Consider the following 13,782-nt stretch of genomic DNA (forward strand, 5'->3'; position numbering starts at 1 on the left):
AAGCTCCCCTAAAATGAGTATTAGTGTATATTTGATCTACCCAGAAATGAGATAGAAAGATACTTTTATGATTAAAAAATTCAATAAATTATCTTATTTATTTAAACAACACACAGAACAGCGTCATCACACATTGCATTTGCAGTGCATCTCCACACCAGCACTTTAGCTTCTTTTTTTCCATCTTGTCACTCAGATGTTACTCTCTACCTTCCTTTACTACCAAAGTCTTCCTTTTCTCATCTGTCCTGTGGGATTCTATTTTGTTTCCTTTTCCTTGCCTTCACATCTAAGACGGGCCTTTGCCATCACTAACGCCACATGCACAACCAAATCCTGCATGACTGAAGTCTATTCAGCTACCTGCTCAGGGGAATCGCTTAAAAAATAAAATCGAGGAGAAAAAAAGAAAATAAAATACAAAAGAAGCACATGAGAATTTCAAGCATGGGCATGCAAACAGGGCAGATATGGTGCCGTAAAGAAGTAACAATCAAGAAGGCCAAAAAGTCACTGCTGACACTATGGCCTGCACAAATAACTCTAACTCCCATTCTTCAGGAGATAAAACTGAAATATGAAACAATTATATTTTCTATTATTTTACTGAGATGTAGGCTGAAAAGAGACAAGCACCATGACCTCATTCTGGAGACAAAGGCAAAGTTCATTTTTCTCCTGCACTAAACTTAATCCCACTTCTAAGGGTTGATGATTTGCAAAAACAAACTGAACTAACTCTCCCAGTCAATACACGTTCTTCTGAGATTAAAGTCACTTTTCCTAAATTTGTCTGTCTCCACAGCAGATTAAATATTCAGTGGTACAATATCCATACAAGATGTTAGCCAAAAAAACCTGCAATACTAGATGAGCCACTAAATTCGACAGCTATAAACTCGACACAAATCTATCCACAGCACATAACGTTTGTTGATTAGTCAGAAAAATATTTCCATATTGTTGCAAGATATTCTGTCTTCAAAGGACTTGTACATGTAAAGCAAAAATACTTCCAGTGATACTGCTCCTGCTTTTACAGTGAGCTACTTTTCTTTCAGCAAGGTGAACTGACCGGTCTGAAGCCTATTAGAAGCCACGAACTAACTACAAGGACTCTTACGATGCAAACGAGTTGATGGCAACAGCACTGGGAAGTGTTTCCTGTACCTCCCAAGTGTAGGCAACATGTCAGAAGCTGAGCGTTCCTTTCAATACATAAAATTCTAACTGATTCATCTGCTGGACCCTGAAGCAGCACTATAGCTCACAATAGTGTGCACCACTAATATAAGATTCTTTTGCAAATCAAGAACATTTTCCACCTGACCACATCTGCTCTTTACAGAACCTCTTTAGAATTTGTATCTGAAAACTAGTAATGTAACAGTACTAGTAATGTTTTTTAATGGAGAGGTTGCTAGCATTCATCTATTTCCAGAAAGAAATACAATTAACTTTAAAAACCTGAATGTAAAGAATGTCATATTCTGGGCCTTTGAACCCACTTTATAATGAAAAAGTGAATTCTAAAGATACTAGTTTTGAAAATTATTAAGTTTCTAAATACAATTATTTGTAATACAACCAGATTTCAATAGAAATTTAAAACTTCCTCTTTTGGGGGCATCTACAGTCAGTCAACTCAACACATGTTAATATTCCCCCACAGTCTCTTCCTAACTGCAAGTATATACACTAAACATTTTCCTCTTCCTAATATAAAGCAGCCTTCTAAATATAATTGCCAAACATTTAATTATCAGATAACTACACCATTCACAGACAAGTATTAGAGGGAGAAGCTGCTAAAGAAAACCTGAAACTCTTCTTTGTAAATATCCTCCAAGAAAGCACTGTAAGACCTGGGCTACTTAGCCTGTCCTATTTCTCTGATAAGACAGGGCAGTTGCAATAGTATATAGGTACAGCCACCATCCAAATGATGATGATTCTTTTACTTTTTGTTCTCTAGGGGGAAGATGCTTTGCAAATTATTAGATATCACCATCAAGCCATTACTCTGTTTCCTTGGCTTGCATTTTTGATGGTCCAATTAAAGCCCATTACTCCACAACTTCTGTCAAAAACATTTTAGAGTTCTTGATTTTTTTTTGCTTTTTTCTGAAATGAACAGCTTCCTGAAACAGGAAGAGACGTATGCAGAACAAACCAATTCTATAGCCAGGAGTTTCCATCGACTTAGTTAGCAGCATTCTTAGTCTAAGGAATTTTTCTGCTTCTCAAAAGTTGATCAGCTAAATCTTTCAAAGATACCTGCATTTCTGTAAGTGCAGTTTAAAAGCAAAAAAGAAGTTCACTCTACTTTAATCTTGAACATGAAAATAAGCTTTTGTGTCTCAAAATTGAAAAAAATTTTCACTTTCCAATGAATATCAATATTACATACCAAGTGTTTGAAGATTTTTAGATGCAAAACACCTTCAAAAAGGTTTCAGAACTTCTACAGTGAATTAGATCAATTACACCTTAATAATATAGAATCATAGAATGGTTTGGGTTGGAAGGGACCCTAAAGATCATCCTGTTCCAAACCCCCTGCCACAGGCAGGGATACCTTCCACTAGACCAGGTTGCTCAAAGCCTCATCCAACCTGGCCTTGAACACTTCCAGGGATGGGGCATCTATAGCCTCTCTGGGCAACATTATCTCAAACCAGCTCTCCTTGCAATATACAGCTATCTTCACAGCATGCTAGTACATAAATGTAGGTTTAATACTTGCATGAAACCATGAAAAAAAAAAAGCAAAACCCAACAAAAAAAACAGGTATGACCCTTGCAGATCTTGATCCAGCCTAAATGGAATCTACAATTTCATGCTTCTTTTAAAGTAAAATCTTACCAAGTAAAAGAAACCTTACAAATATTTATGACTAAACGATCTAGAATAAAGTCTTTAAATACGGAATCCATAATTTACCAGTTTTTCTAACATTTTTTACATAGTCACAAAGTCTTTCAGACACTGCAGTAAACAAAGGAATTTGACAGCCAGGTGAAAAATACCTGGAAGAAATTAAGTACAGGATAGACATAAATGATGCTAATCAAACACACCAAACTCTGTCACAGTTTCAGCATCTCAACTTAAGCAAAAGAATATGCCCTAAAATGGTCAGAAGTGCAAAATCCTGCACTAGACTGGACTTACTCACTGTCTGAATAACCCTCACAGCAGCTGTTGATCAAACCTGGCTTCCTTTACATTTAGGAATTCAAAAAGGCTTCACCCAGTCCTCTTGGAGCAGCTCTGACCACAGTTATTCCCAGGCTTGTCACTTTCAAGCCACTGAAATTAGCTACCTAACCAAGAAACTCAACATGCTACAGCTAACAGGCAAGCTAGTTTGTCCTGGTTTCTTGTAGCAGTGCATTTACATTGTTCATCAGCAAAAAATATGGGGAGATTTGTTCTCAAATCTGGACAGCATACTCCAATCATGACACTGTAAGCCTTGAGGAGAACAGAGCACATACATTACATATCTTACACATATGATGCCTTTGACAACTCACCACACTATACTAATTGCTTTTTTAAAAAAAGTCAGACTTTTTTATTATATTCTGATTAAGTGCACAGTAAGATACATTCCTTCTATTTCAAATCCCACCTCTCCAGAAAATGGTAAGACCTACTACAATCACCACTAGAATATGAAGGAGGCAAGGAGGCCAAAGCAGGAGGCAACATGGTTTTCTAATACAAGATTAGGAGCATCATCTCAAGGAAAAGCAGAAGATTTATTACTATCCTCCCCTCCAGATTATTGTACGAGTAACACTTTTTCATCACAGGAAAAAAAAAATTCCTCAGGCTCCAAGTACATCATTATACATGTAAGACAACAGAGAATTGGCACAACTTTCAAATATAGCAACCTGCAATCAAAATTACTGCAAATTACATCACATTTATGTTTTTATAATTGATAAACTATACTGTGGCAATATATATTCTTGAAGTCCAGTAGATGATGAGTGAAAAAAAAAAACCATGTGAGAAAGGTAAACAAAAAATCATTCTACTAACTAACAAATTACACAAGGTGTTTTCAGAAATGGCCCCTTAATCAAGGCAAAGATAAAACACTTCCAGCCTTAAAAAAAAAAAAAAAAAGGCAAAAAAAAAAAGCAGCCACTAACTTTTGAAGCATTCTGCTCATTACAAAAGTGAAAAGAAATAAACCAAAGCAACAAACTTCTCCAGGATCCCACATACATCTGGCACCCACCTGCTTATGCAAAGACTGGCAACATGTAGTGGTGGCTTTTAAATGCATATTTTTCAAATAGCGACAATCCCCAAATAGCAAAGCTTACTTTTCAGATGTTCCAATGTTTTAATGTTTAAAAGCTGACCATTATTTTAGGCTTATCATCCCTGACAGAGTACCTCTCAGTTACTGAAGTTTTTCTGCCTTGACAGGGGAAGTCCATTTTTAAGATTAATACAGAGAAAATGTTTCAGTATAAATTGTGGCTATTCTAAGCCAGGAAAACATCCCACAGGTCACTAAGCTACCATCTTTCAGGCAAGTTCTCCATAATTAAGGTATCAATTATAATTTCACAGGCATATTTTATTTTATAAGTAAACTCTGTTTCCACAATTTGAGCTGTGGGAAAGAATGCCTGCGTCAAAGCACCAACTCTTGCAGCATGGCAAGTTTTGAACCGAATGCCAACTCTAAATATTAGAATATGGATTCTAGCAGGGAAAAAATAGGAGGAAGATTTCCCTCTCACCCCCCAAGTTCCCACAAGCCTTCTGAATCTTTTTATTCCTGTCACGGCACCTCCCTGACATCTGCTCTTTGCTGCTCTAGAGCCAAATACAACAAATTTAAGTCAATCTGTTGCTAAACACACCAAAAGTAAAAACTGCAGCCTCCATTAAATGGAGTGAAAAAGGACATTTCAGTGTGAATAAGCAAAAGCTGATTCTGTAGTCTTTTCCTGCTGAACAGTGCTTTTGATGCTTTTATCACAGAGCTTTGTGTTTGAGTTCGATAGACTGAAAGCAAACAGTTTCTAGGACTTGAACCATGCCAAGAGAAAAGACTGGCAGAGCGACAAGCATGCTCATTTACTTAAGATACCGCCACTGCTATTTTCTATGACTTTCTACGACTTTTTACATACTTGCTGGAAGTTGGCTGGAAGACACACAAGGCCAGTGTTAGCTCATCTCACTCTCCTTAAATATTCCATCACTCTAGGTACAGAACAAACTTGCGTACTGACTTGGATTAAATTACTGCAGGAACGCCTACTTAATGCATGAGCCCAGGCAACAGAAAAGTCAAAGCTGAAGACAACAGTGTCTCACTAGTGGCAAGTCACAAAAACAACGGTCCTACATAATTCATCTCCAAGTTGGTGAGGACCCCAATGTTACTCCCGAAAACTTCTTCCTCAATGTCCCCACTTACAAGAAAAACAAAGTAAATCAGTGGATATTACCAAGAGAACTAAAGAGTACGTAGTAGGTATTTCACCTAGGTATAACCTAACAGTGATAGAGAACAAGCAAATTAGTGAGACTCTATAACCATTTCTGCTGTAAAGAAACCAGGGACAAATTTAATTCCTTTACTCCCACCATCAATACATAGTTTTTAGATGAGCTTATTAAAAACAGTGATGGCAAAAATAATCTTATAAATGACAAAAAGCTGAGGGATTATATTATTTCAGGAAAAAAGGTAACCTGAGCCTGTGTAAATATTCTTGCACTCTAAATTATCCAATTTCTATTAGAATTTTCCAAAATTAAAATTATCACTAGACTGCTTACTGTCTTATCAATTTATTAAGAAATATATCCTTTCTCAAGTTTGCTTTCTCCATTTGCCACCCTAATTTCACAGAATGTCCCCTTACTCTTACAGCATGAACCAACAGAACAAAACCCTTTGAATTACTTTTCTCAAACCATTCATCACTCTGTGTACTTGTGTTACGTTTCATCATATTCATTGCCTTTCAAAGGCTAAACAATCTAACTTTTTTTTTTCCCGTTGCTCTTTATAGAAGCAAACTTCCATCCCCATGGATCACTCTTTTAGCCTTTTCTCTGAATCTCCTCTCCTCTACACCTTCCTTTTTAGAGGAGGCATCCAGCACCACATACACTGTGAGGGCATGCTATATGACAGTAATATACTGATTTTTACCATAGCATTTTATTCCCCATGCTATTCTCCATCACACTTTGTTTACTCTGATTGCGAGTACAAACACAGATATCAGAAGTTAACAGAGCTCTGAGAAACAAAATTCTTAACACACCGCCCCCTACTTTGAATATATGACACTATGAACATGTGAAGACTTATCATTTCGGGCCAGGTAGTCTTTGGTTTTTTTGTCCTTCAGCATAATTTCTTCCTCATATCTCACCCATTACAGTCCACAGATCTTTGTCATATGCCCATCAGGACATCCTCCCAGAAAGAAAATCACTGGTTTACAAGAGAACATAAACACAGATTAAGCAAAAGTAACTGCCCTAAACTGCAGATATGTGGACTTTTCACTTTTAGGCCTTCAATGAGCCACGAAGTATGCTTTGGTGCAAGAGCAAGTCTGTAATGTAATACAGCAAACTTGCCCTTTGAAAAATTAAGACTTTAATAGAAAACGTAACACATGTATATATGGAAGACAAGAACATTCTACATCCCACTTACCCTACAAGAACTACGGAAAACATAACATACCTGAATTAACCTACTAAAATATCATAAAATATGATAGATACTATATCAGCCCTTAAGGCGTACATATCCAGCCAAAACTAGACAAAAGTTTCCAAGAAAAAGGTGCATTTGAAGATCTGACATCACAACTGCCTATTGTTATTTTTCTCTAGAAGCTAAAAAACTAAGAGAATCAAAAGTATAAGATTTTTTTTTTCTCAATCATGAACAGTATTGTAAAGTTTGTTTAATATTGCCATTTAGGGAAAAACATAATAGAGTGAGTGACCCAACTCTCTGTTCTTAAACACTCTGCTAAAAGAACAAACTATTCGTGAAAATAACAAAAACCAGCTGAAGGCATTTGGGTGGTCTCAGTTTCAGTCCTGTAATACAGAACAGTCCCTTCTTTCTAAATCCAATACCAATTTGTTTTCCTTCTTCAATAAAGCCTCAAAATGTGTTGATAACAAAAGCAATAAAACCTGCTGAACATGCATATTATTAATATAGGACATTTTACTAGTAGACTGATAACTTCAAAGTGCTCGATTCACCATACACAGAGCACACTTATATACACACAACAGCACTATGCGGGTTTTTATAGACTGATCCTTTTTGATTCCCTAAGAGTATTTTGGGGGTTCATACACTTTTACCTTTAGAACAGTACATATCATTAGCGGTAACTGATGTTGGACTGAATGCCAATATTTAAACTTCACTGCCTTGCTTCCTAAAAACATGAACCTTACTTCTTCACCACCTCTTCGATTTCAACTGAGCTGAGCAAGATGAAGAACTGTCAGAAGCTCATGTCTTGGTGTATGTAGCACTACTTCATTGACCCAGCAGCCTGATATAAATCTGAGACTACAGGCATGCACAGAAAATTGGCAGACTGGTTAAGCTCACTTAGGGAGGCTAACCAGTCAAGAGCAGCCAAAAAACCACCAAAATGAAGTTTTGTATCATCACTATTTAAAATCAATGATACACAGAAGACTGAAGTGTGCTCAAAACTATACAAATCAGTAACAGGAACATCCCTATTTTCTATGGCTCACCCAAAAGAACCACAAACTTATATATAAGAAAAGTGAAGTGGCAAAGAAGCATGGGTACAACAGAAATTACATCGGTCTAAGCTGTAATTTGTCACTATGCATCATTTTCAGAATGTTGTCCCTAGGGACAACAAAGGGGACAAAAGGGAAAGGTCCTTAGAAGAGAAGAAAGAGTCCCTTGCAATTGTCCCTTACAAAAGATGAATAATGCACCAAAAAGTAAGACGACACACCTTTAAGGGTTTGTTTGGTTTGGTTTCTGCTTTTGTGTCAGGTAAAACCATTAAATACTTCCTACAGACATTTCAACCTTCAGTTACTGATAACACAGGACTTCACGCAGAAGATTGAGTATGGAAACATTGCTCTGACTGATCTGCCAGCCAAACACAAACAGCAAAAATTCTCCAGGAAACTATAACTTAGAAGCCACATAATATCCCAAACCAATTTCACTGATAGGTCCTAGTGAGTCTGCCAGGAGCGGTTTCTTTACCCCACAACTCCTATACCTATCAAACAAATTTTCCGAGCTGCTTTTCCATCTATTTTGCCCCTGCTACTCCCAGCAAACACCCAAGCAAGCCACAAGAATACTGCCTGCCTCAATACTAAGCCTCTTCTGGTATCAGGACACTGGCTAGCCTCCCTTCAGGCAAGGCTTTCAGTACTGTATGCCCTTCAAAAAGAACCAAGAAAGAACCAATGATAAAAAGAATAGTTCACAGTTTAGGTGAGGAAATAGTTCTCTCCTGAAATGGTAAAAGACTGAAGTGACAAACCAAAGATGGTGTCTCCTTAATTTATGCACTTCCATATCCTTGTTTAATACACAGTACTACCACAGTTAGGTTTATGGTGTTTTGGTTACATTTTTTACATTAATTGCAAAGAATTATCAGATTAAGATGTATTGCTCCACAAACCATGATAACATTTCCTACAACATTTAATTACGCTATAAATACCCACAAAATCAGTCCTTTAAAAAAATATAATGCTAGAATACTACTTACACTAGGTTTAATCAGCTTATTAAGGACAAACCAATACCTGCAAACATAGTACTGTAATAAGTCAAAGACACACTTAATTAGCAAATATCACATGAAGAATAGGATGGTTTGTGTTTTCATGAAAGGTGACAAGACCAATAGTAATACAGAGCAAACACAATACAAAGAAGTCAGCATTCTCCAAATGCCATTTTAAGCTGACAGTAAGAATTTCTTTGTTACACCAACAAGAGAAAGCATGGAATCAAAAAATTATCACGACTTTTTATTTTCAAAATATTTTTAAAAAAATCATTAAAGATCTACACCGTATATATTATTTTTAATCATTACATTGTGAGGAAGTTTGCATTTCATTCAACTTTGGTAACAACAACATGCAAATACACTTCATGAGAAAGAGCTCAACTATTATTCAAGCATCGCTGTTCTCTTACTTGCCAATGTTAGTCTTGTAAAAATATATGTGCATGTTTTAAATTTTGTTTAAAGAGATCTTTTTAAGTAAAAACCTGTTCTGGATCTCTATAAGTGAATTATAATGATAACATGAAGCATTAAGTCTAAGCAAATAAGGACAAAGTCTTAACTTGACTGTAGATGAGGATGAGTATCAAAACATCTTTTACTGCTGCTGAACCACTAATACCTTTCATGGAAATTCTGAAAACAATTAGTTTCATTGGAGTACACTTCCACTGTAGTACACCCTCGATGTTAAAGAATTTAATACAAACAAACCAACAAACAGCAACTCAAACACAGAGACAAAAATTGTCTTCCTAAGAAGGGAAGTATATAGATGGCAACTGAATCTTTTTCTTCCCTGATCACATTTAACCAGAACACTGAAAACAGGATTCCGAAACACTTTGTGGTAATTTCTCAGTCCAGTTTTACAAAAGAAAAAGCATACAAACCTTAGAGAAAGGACACACTGAAAAGCTTCCACTAAAAGGATGCAAAATTAAAATGCGTCAGCTACCTAAGACTGTCTGCATCTACTCATGTAACCTGTGCTAAACCAGTAGCAGCTTACCACAACCGAAAGTAGGTAAGCTACCTACATCTACCACTGGAAAGAACCCTAGCTTACTGTATGTCATTTCTTTGTGTTCAGACAGACATAGACTCAAAAACTAAAATATTCTGCAAGGATATTAACCATATTCTTTCAACATACCCACCTTATACATCCTGCTGCTGCTATGGCCAGTAAAATATTTCATCCATCTTAATTCCTATTTCAAGGAAAACAAAAAACAGAAAGTCCCAATATCTCAGGAAATGTATTTAGCAAAGGACAGAAAACTATATTAAAGAGGCATACATTTTAGAAAGTGGTAAACAAACAAGAATTCTACTACAACATGTTTACCCTCAATACAACAAGAGCCATCTCCTCTGAGGCTTACCATACATGAACAGTATGGTTCAGATTAGAAATTCCAATAATAAATATTTGAATAAATACGGCTAAAATAACTTATAAAGTTCACATATTCCTGATTTTACCATGTACTTTTAAAACTCTGTGAGTTTCTATAATTGTAACTGCGGTAATATTTTTGGCCAACTTCAGATCAAAGTTGTACTTCCACCATTTGACCATTTCACTTTGACTGGACAACATTTACCTCATTAGGTGCAAATAAATACATGAAACCATCACCAGTTTCATATAAACATTTAAAACATTAAGCCACTTCCATAAATAACATATTACCTCTGCACACAAAAATCCTTGAAACACCCCAAGTCACAGATGAAGAACACGCCGTCTAATGCAGCATAATCATTGAACCTGTACATCAAAAATATATATGTATGAAAATCACTATATATATCTAAAGTTTCATGTGAGAAAGAAATACTTCACCATATGCCATCACTGTCGTTGCTAGTTCTGATATTCCCACAAATTAGATGTAGGGGATACATAGGAAACTAGTATTTCCTTCATGAATGCTTTGAAAAATATTTTAATTACAAAATTCTAGTTACTCCACAATCTGTTACTTTAACAGCCTGCCCAAAAGTTAAAAACATTTGAACCACACCATAGTGCTAGTTTTCTTCTGATCCTCCAGTTATCATTACCCAACAATATTTTTTAAACACTAAGAACATTATATCAGATCATCACAAAAAATATTTTTAACATACACCATGACTGTCATAAGCTTTTTTCCTTCCTTTTCCTTTCTGATTTTTGACAAACTTTAAGTTTGAAAAAATCCAATTCTTCTAGCTACTGAAGCAGAAAAAAATATGCACTCATCCCTGAAATATGTATTTTGCTTTGCATAAAAATAACTTCAAAAAAATTAACTTAAACTAGTACTAAAAATAACTAGCTACAATAAGGTCAGACAAAAAAAAAAAAAAGTAAAAAAAGAAGCAGCTCAGTATTTTGGTTGCTGAATGGCCCTGTGAAAAAAACCAAAAAACTGCACACAGAAACTACTGTGATCCAAGGGAGAGGTGCATTTATCTTATGTTATCCTCCTCCTTCCTTTTTATTATGGAATAATAATATGAAAGACTAGTTTTAATAGCATATTACAGGTTCAAATAAATCAGTACAAGCAAATTCAAGACCATAATTTCTAAACTAAGCCAGCTAAACTACACAGTATTTAAAGGCTAGGCTGTTGACTGAGGCTTCAACACAAACAATAAAATGCTTCAACGAGATATAGTTAACATGGAGAAAAAGAAAGGAACTGAGCGCAGGGCAGCATGAACCAAAGAGAAAAAAACTGCCAATAAAAGGTAAGATGTATCACATCAATTTTAATTCAGGCACAGAACTAGGTAAGTCTTTTAATAAAGCGTGACTTTCGGACAAAACAAATTTAACAAGTCAGTCTCTCACATAGTTTCAAATCCGCCACACTGCAGACATTACAGCAGTCTTTCCAAAACTCTCTTACGTTGCTTTCACACACTTCCCTCCTTATTTTGCCAATGCCAGCCACATCAGATCACTTAGACCATGGGATATATTCTTTATTTCACTATTACCAATACATAAAGCTCTAACGGATTCATGAGCCGGTAGGCCTCAGCACTATTCGTGCACAAACACTACACCCATCCCTTGCCATCCACTTCTGCAGCCACCGAACAAACGAAAACCCTTCAGCTCCCAGGTTCCTCCCATAACCTCAGGAGCCCGAGAGGACTGCACATAGCGTTTGTGCTTTTATGGAAGCAGCAGCAAGGTTTACGAAACAAGGCTCAAGTCTAAGAGTCAAGAGCTCCGCGCGCAGCTCTGACTCACGCTAGCAGGGGGATTTCACAGGAGCCAAACGCTTCCACGTCTCAGCGTCACAAAACCTGAGGGCACCTACCGCCAGCCCTCACATATGCGGCGTTTTACGGCCACGTGTACCAAAAAAAGTGTAAGTGAGCGGCAGAAGTAACTTTCGCGACTGGCAGAAGCCAGTAATATGGAGCCTTTCTGCAGACCTTTATTATAACGTCGCGTCTGATGACCGCGGTCACACCCTCCCGCTTCTTCTGCGTTCGCGGGGGCAGACACCACCTACAACGGGGCCCCCGGCTGCCCGCCTCAGCACTGTGCTCACGCAGCGCCGGGCACCCGCCTCAGCGGCCCGCCCGGCCCAGCGCTGCAGGCGCCCAGCGCTGCAGGCGCCCCGCGGGCCGCGCTCCGCCGCTCGGAGGCGAGCGGGCCCCGCACAGCACCTCGGCGGCCCGCGGGCACGATGCCAGCCGGCGCCGCTGCAGGGGGGCGAGCCCTCCCTCCGGCGGCGCGGCGCGGCACGGCCCGGCCCAGCTGCGGGCTCGGGACCCGCTTTCCCGTGACGGGGCGAGTCGAGGGCCTCGGGGGCGCGGGGCGCCGGCGGCAGGGCCCGGCGAGGGACCCCCTGGGGCTCGCCGGGGGGCGGGCCGGGGAGAGGCGCCCACCTCCGCCCGGCGCTGCCGCCGGGAGCCGCTGCCCCGCCACCGCCTCCTACTTCCCGGCCGCCAGCGGGGCGGACCTCCCCAGCCCCGCGCCGCCGCCCGGCTCCGCGGGCCCGGGGGCGGGGGAAGGAGGGAGCGGGTGCGGCCGCGCCCCGCGCCGTCCCCGGCGTCGCCCGCCCCCACCCACCCCGGGCCGCGGCCGCCGCCGCGGCGGGAAGGGAACTTACAAACGCGCCCCTCTGCGTGCCTGCGTCACCCCTCCGCGACGTCACGGCGACGGCGCGGTGTGGCGTCACACCCCGCGGGAAGGCCGTGTGGGCGGCCTGCCTCCCTCCTCCGCCCCGGCCGCCCGCGGCGCAGGCGCAGTGCCACCGCCACCGCCGGCCGAGGGGTGTTGGCGGGAAAGCGGCGGCCGCTGCTGCGCGGCTGGAGAGGGGCAGCGGGGACGGCGGGCCGCGCCCGGGTCTTAGCCTCGCAGCCCCCGGGACACAGGGTTACATGGCGGGCTCCCCAGGCACCACTGGGCTTGAAGCGAGGCCTTCCCTTTCCAACCAGCCGTTGGTGTGGGGGGAGCCGGGCTCCCAGCCGGCCCCACAACAGACTGTCGTCATGCTGCGGGTTAGGGCCCGTGGGATTGGGGATTGTGGGGAGGCAGGTTAGAAAAAGGAGTCTCTGGAAAGTACGGGAGTTGTTCTGGGAAATGGGCGTGAGGGACCTGCAAGCACAGGGTCAGGGGGGAGCACAGCCAGCTGAATATGAGCCAGCAGTGTGCCCAGGTGGCCAAGAAGGCCAATAGCATCCTGGCCCGTATCAGAAATAGTGTGGCCAGCAGGAGCAGGGAAGTGACTGTTCCCCTGTATCGGCACTGGTGAGGCCAAACCTTGAGTGCTGTGTTCAGTTTTGGGCCCCTCACTACAGGAAAGACATTGAGGTGCTGGAGCGTGTCCAGAGAAGGGCAACCAAGTTGGTGAGGGGCCTTGAGCACAAGTCTTATGAGGACTGGCTTGAGGGAGCTGGGGCTGTTTAGTCTGGAGAAAA

At 40.5% G+C, this 13,782-nt stretch overlaps 1 protein-coding gene across 9 annotated transcripts in view; it reads right to left on the reverse strand.

Moving 5' to 3' along the window:
• The window catches only part of ZNF438 (zinc finger protein 438), a 54,933-nt gene extending 41,857 nt beyond the window's left edge, over positions 1–13,076 (reverse strand). For 4 of the 9 annotated variants that reach the window (XM_052805608.1, XM_052805568.1, XM_052805598.1 and 1 more), the window contains exons 1-3: positions 12,972–13,076; positions 10,541–10,618; positions 10,002–10,055 (exon numbers count right to left, since the gene is read on the reverse strand). The gene's annotated coding sequence lies outside the window, so the exon portion shown is untranslated. Of the gene's footprint in view, positions 1–10,001; positions 10,056–10,540; positions 10,619–12,288; positions 12,337–12,971 lie in introns of those variants that run through there. The other 5 variants (XM_052805575.1, XM_052805582.1, XM_052805588.1 and 2 more) reach the window with 5 other exon arrangements.
• Positions 13,077–13,782: the final 706 nt, after the last annotated feature.

The sequence above is a fragment of the Harpia harpyja genome, chromosome 1 (assembly GCF_026419915.1).
Source record: "Harpia harpyja isolate bHarHar1 chromosome 1, bHarHar1 primary haplotype, whole genome shotgun sequence".
Lineage (NCBI taxonomy): Eukaryota > Metazoa > Chordata > Aves > Accipitriformes > Accipitridae > Harpia > Harpia harpyja.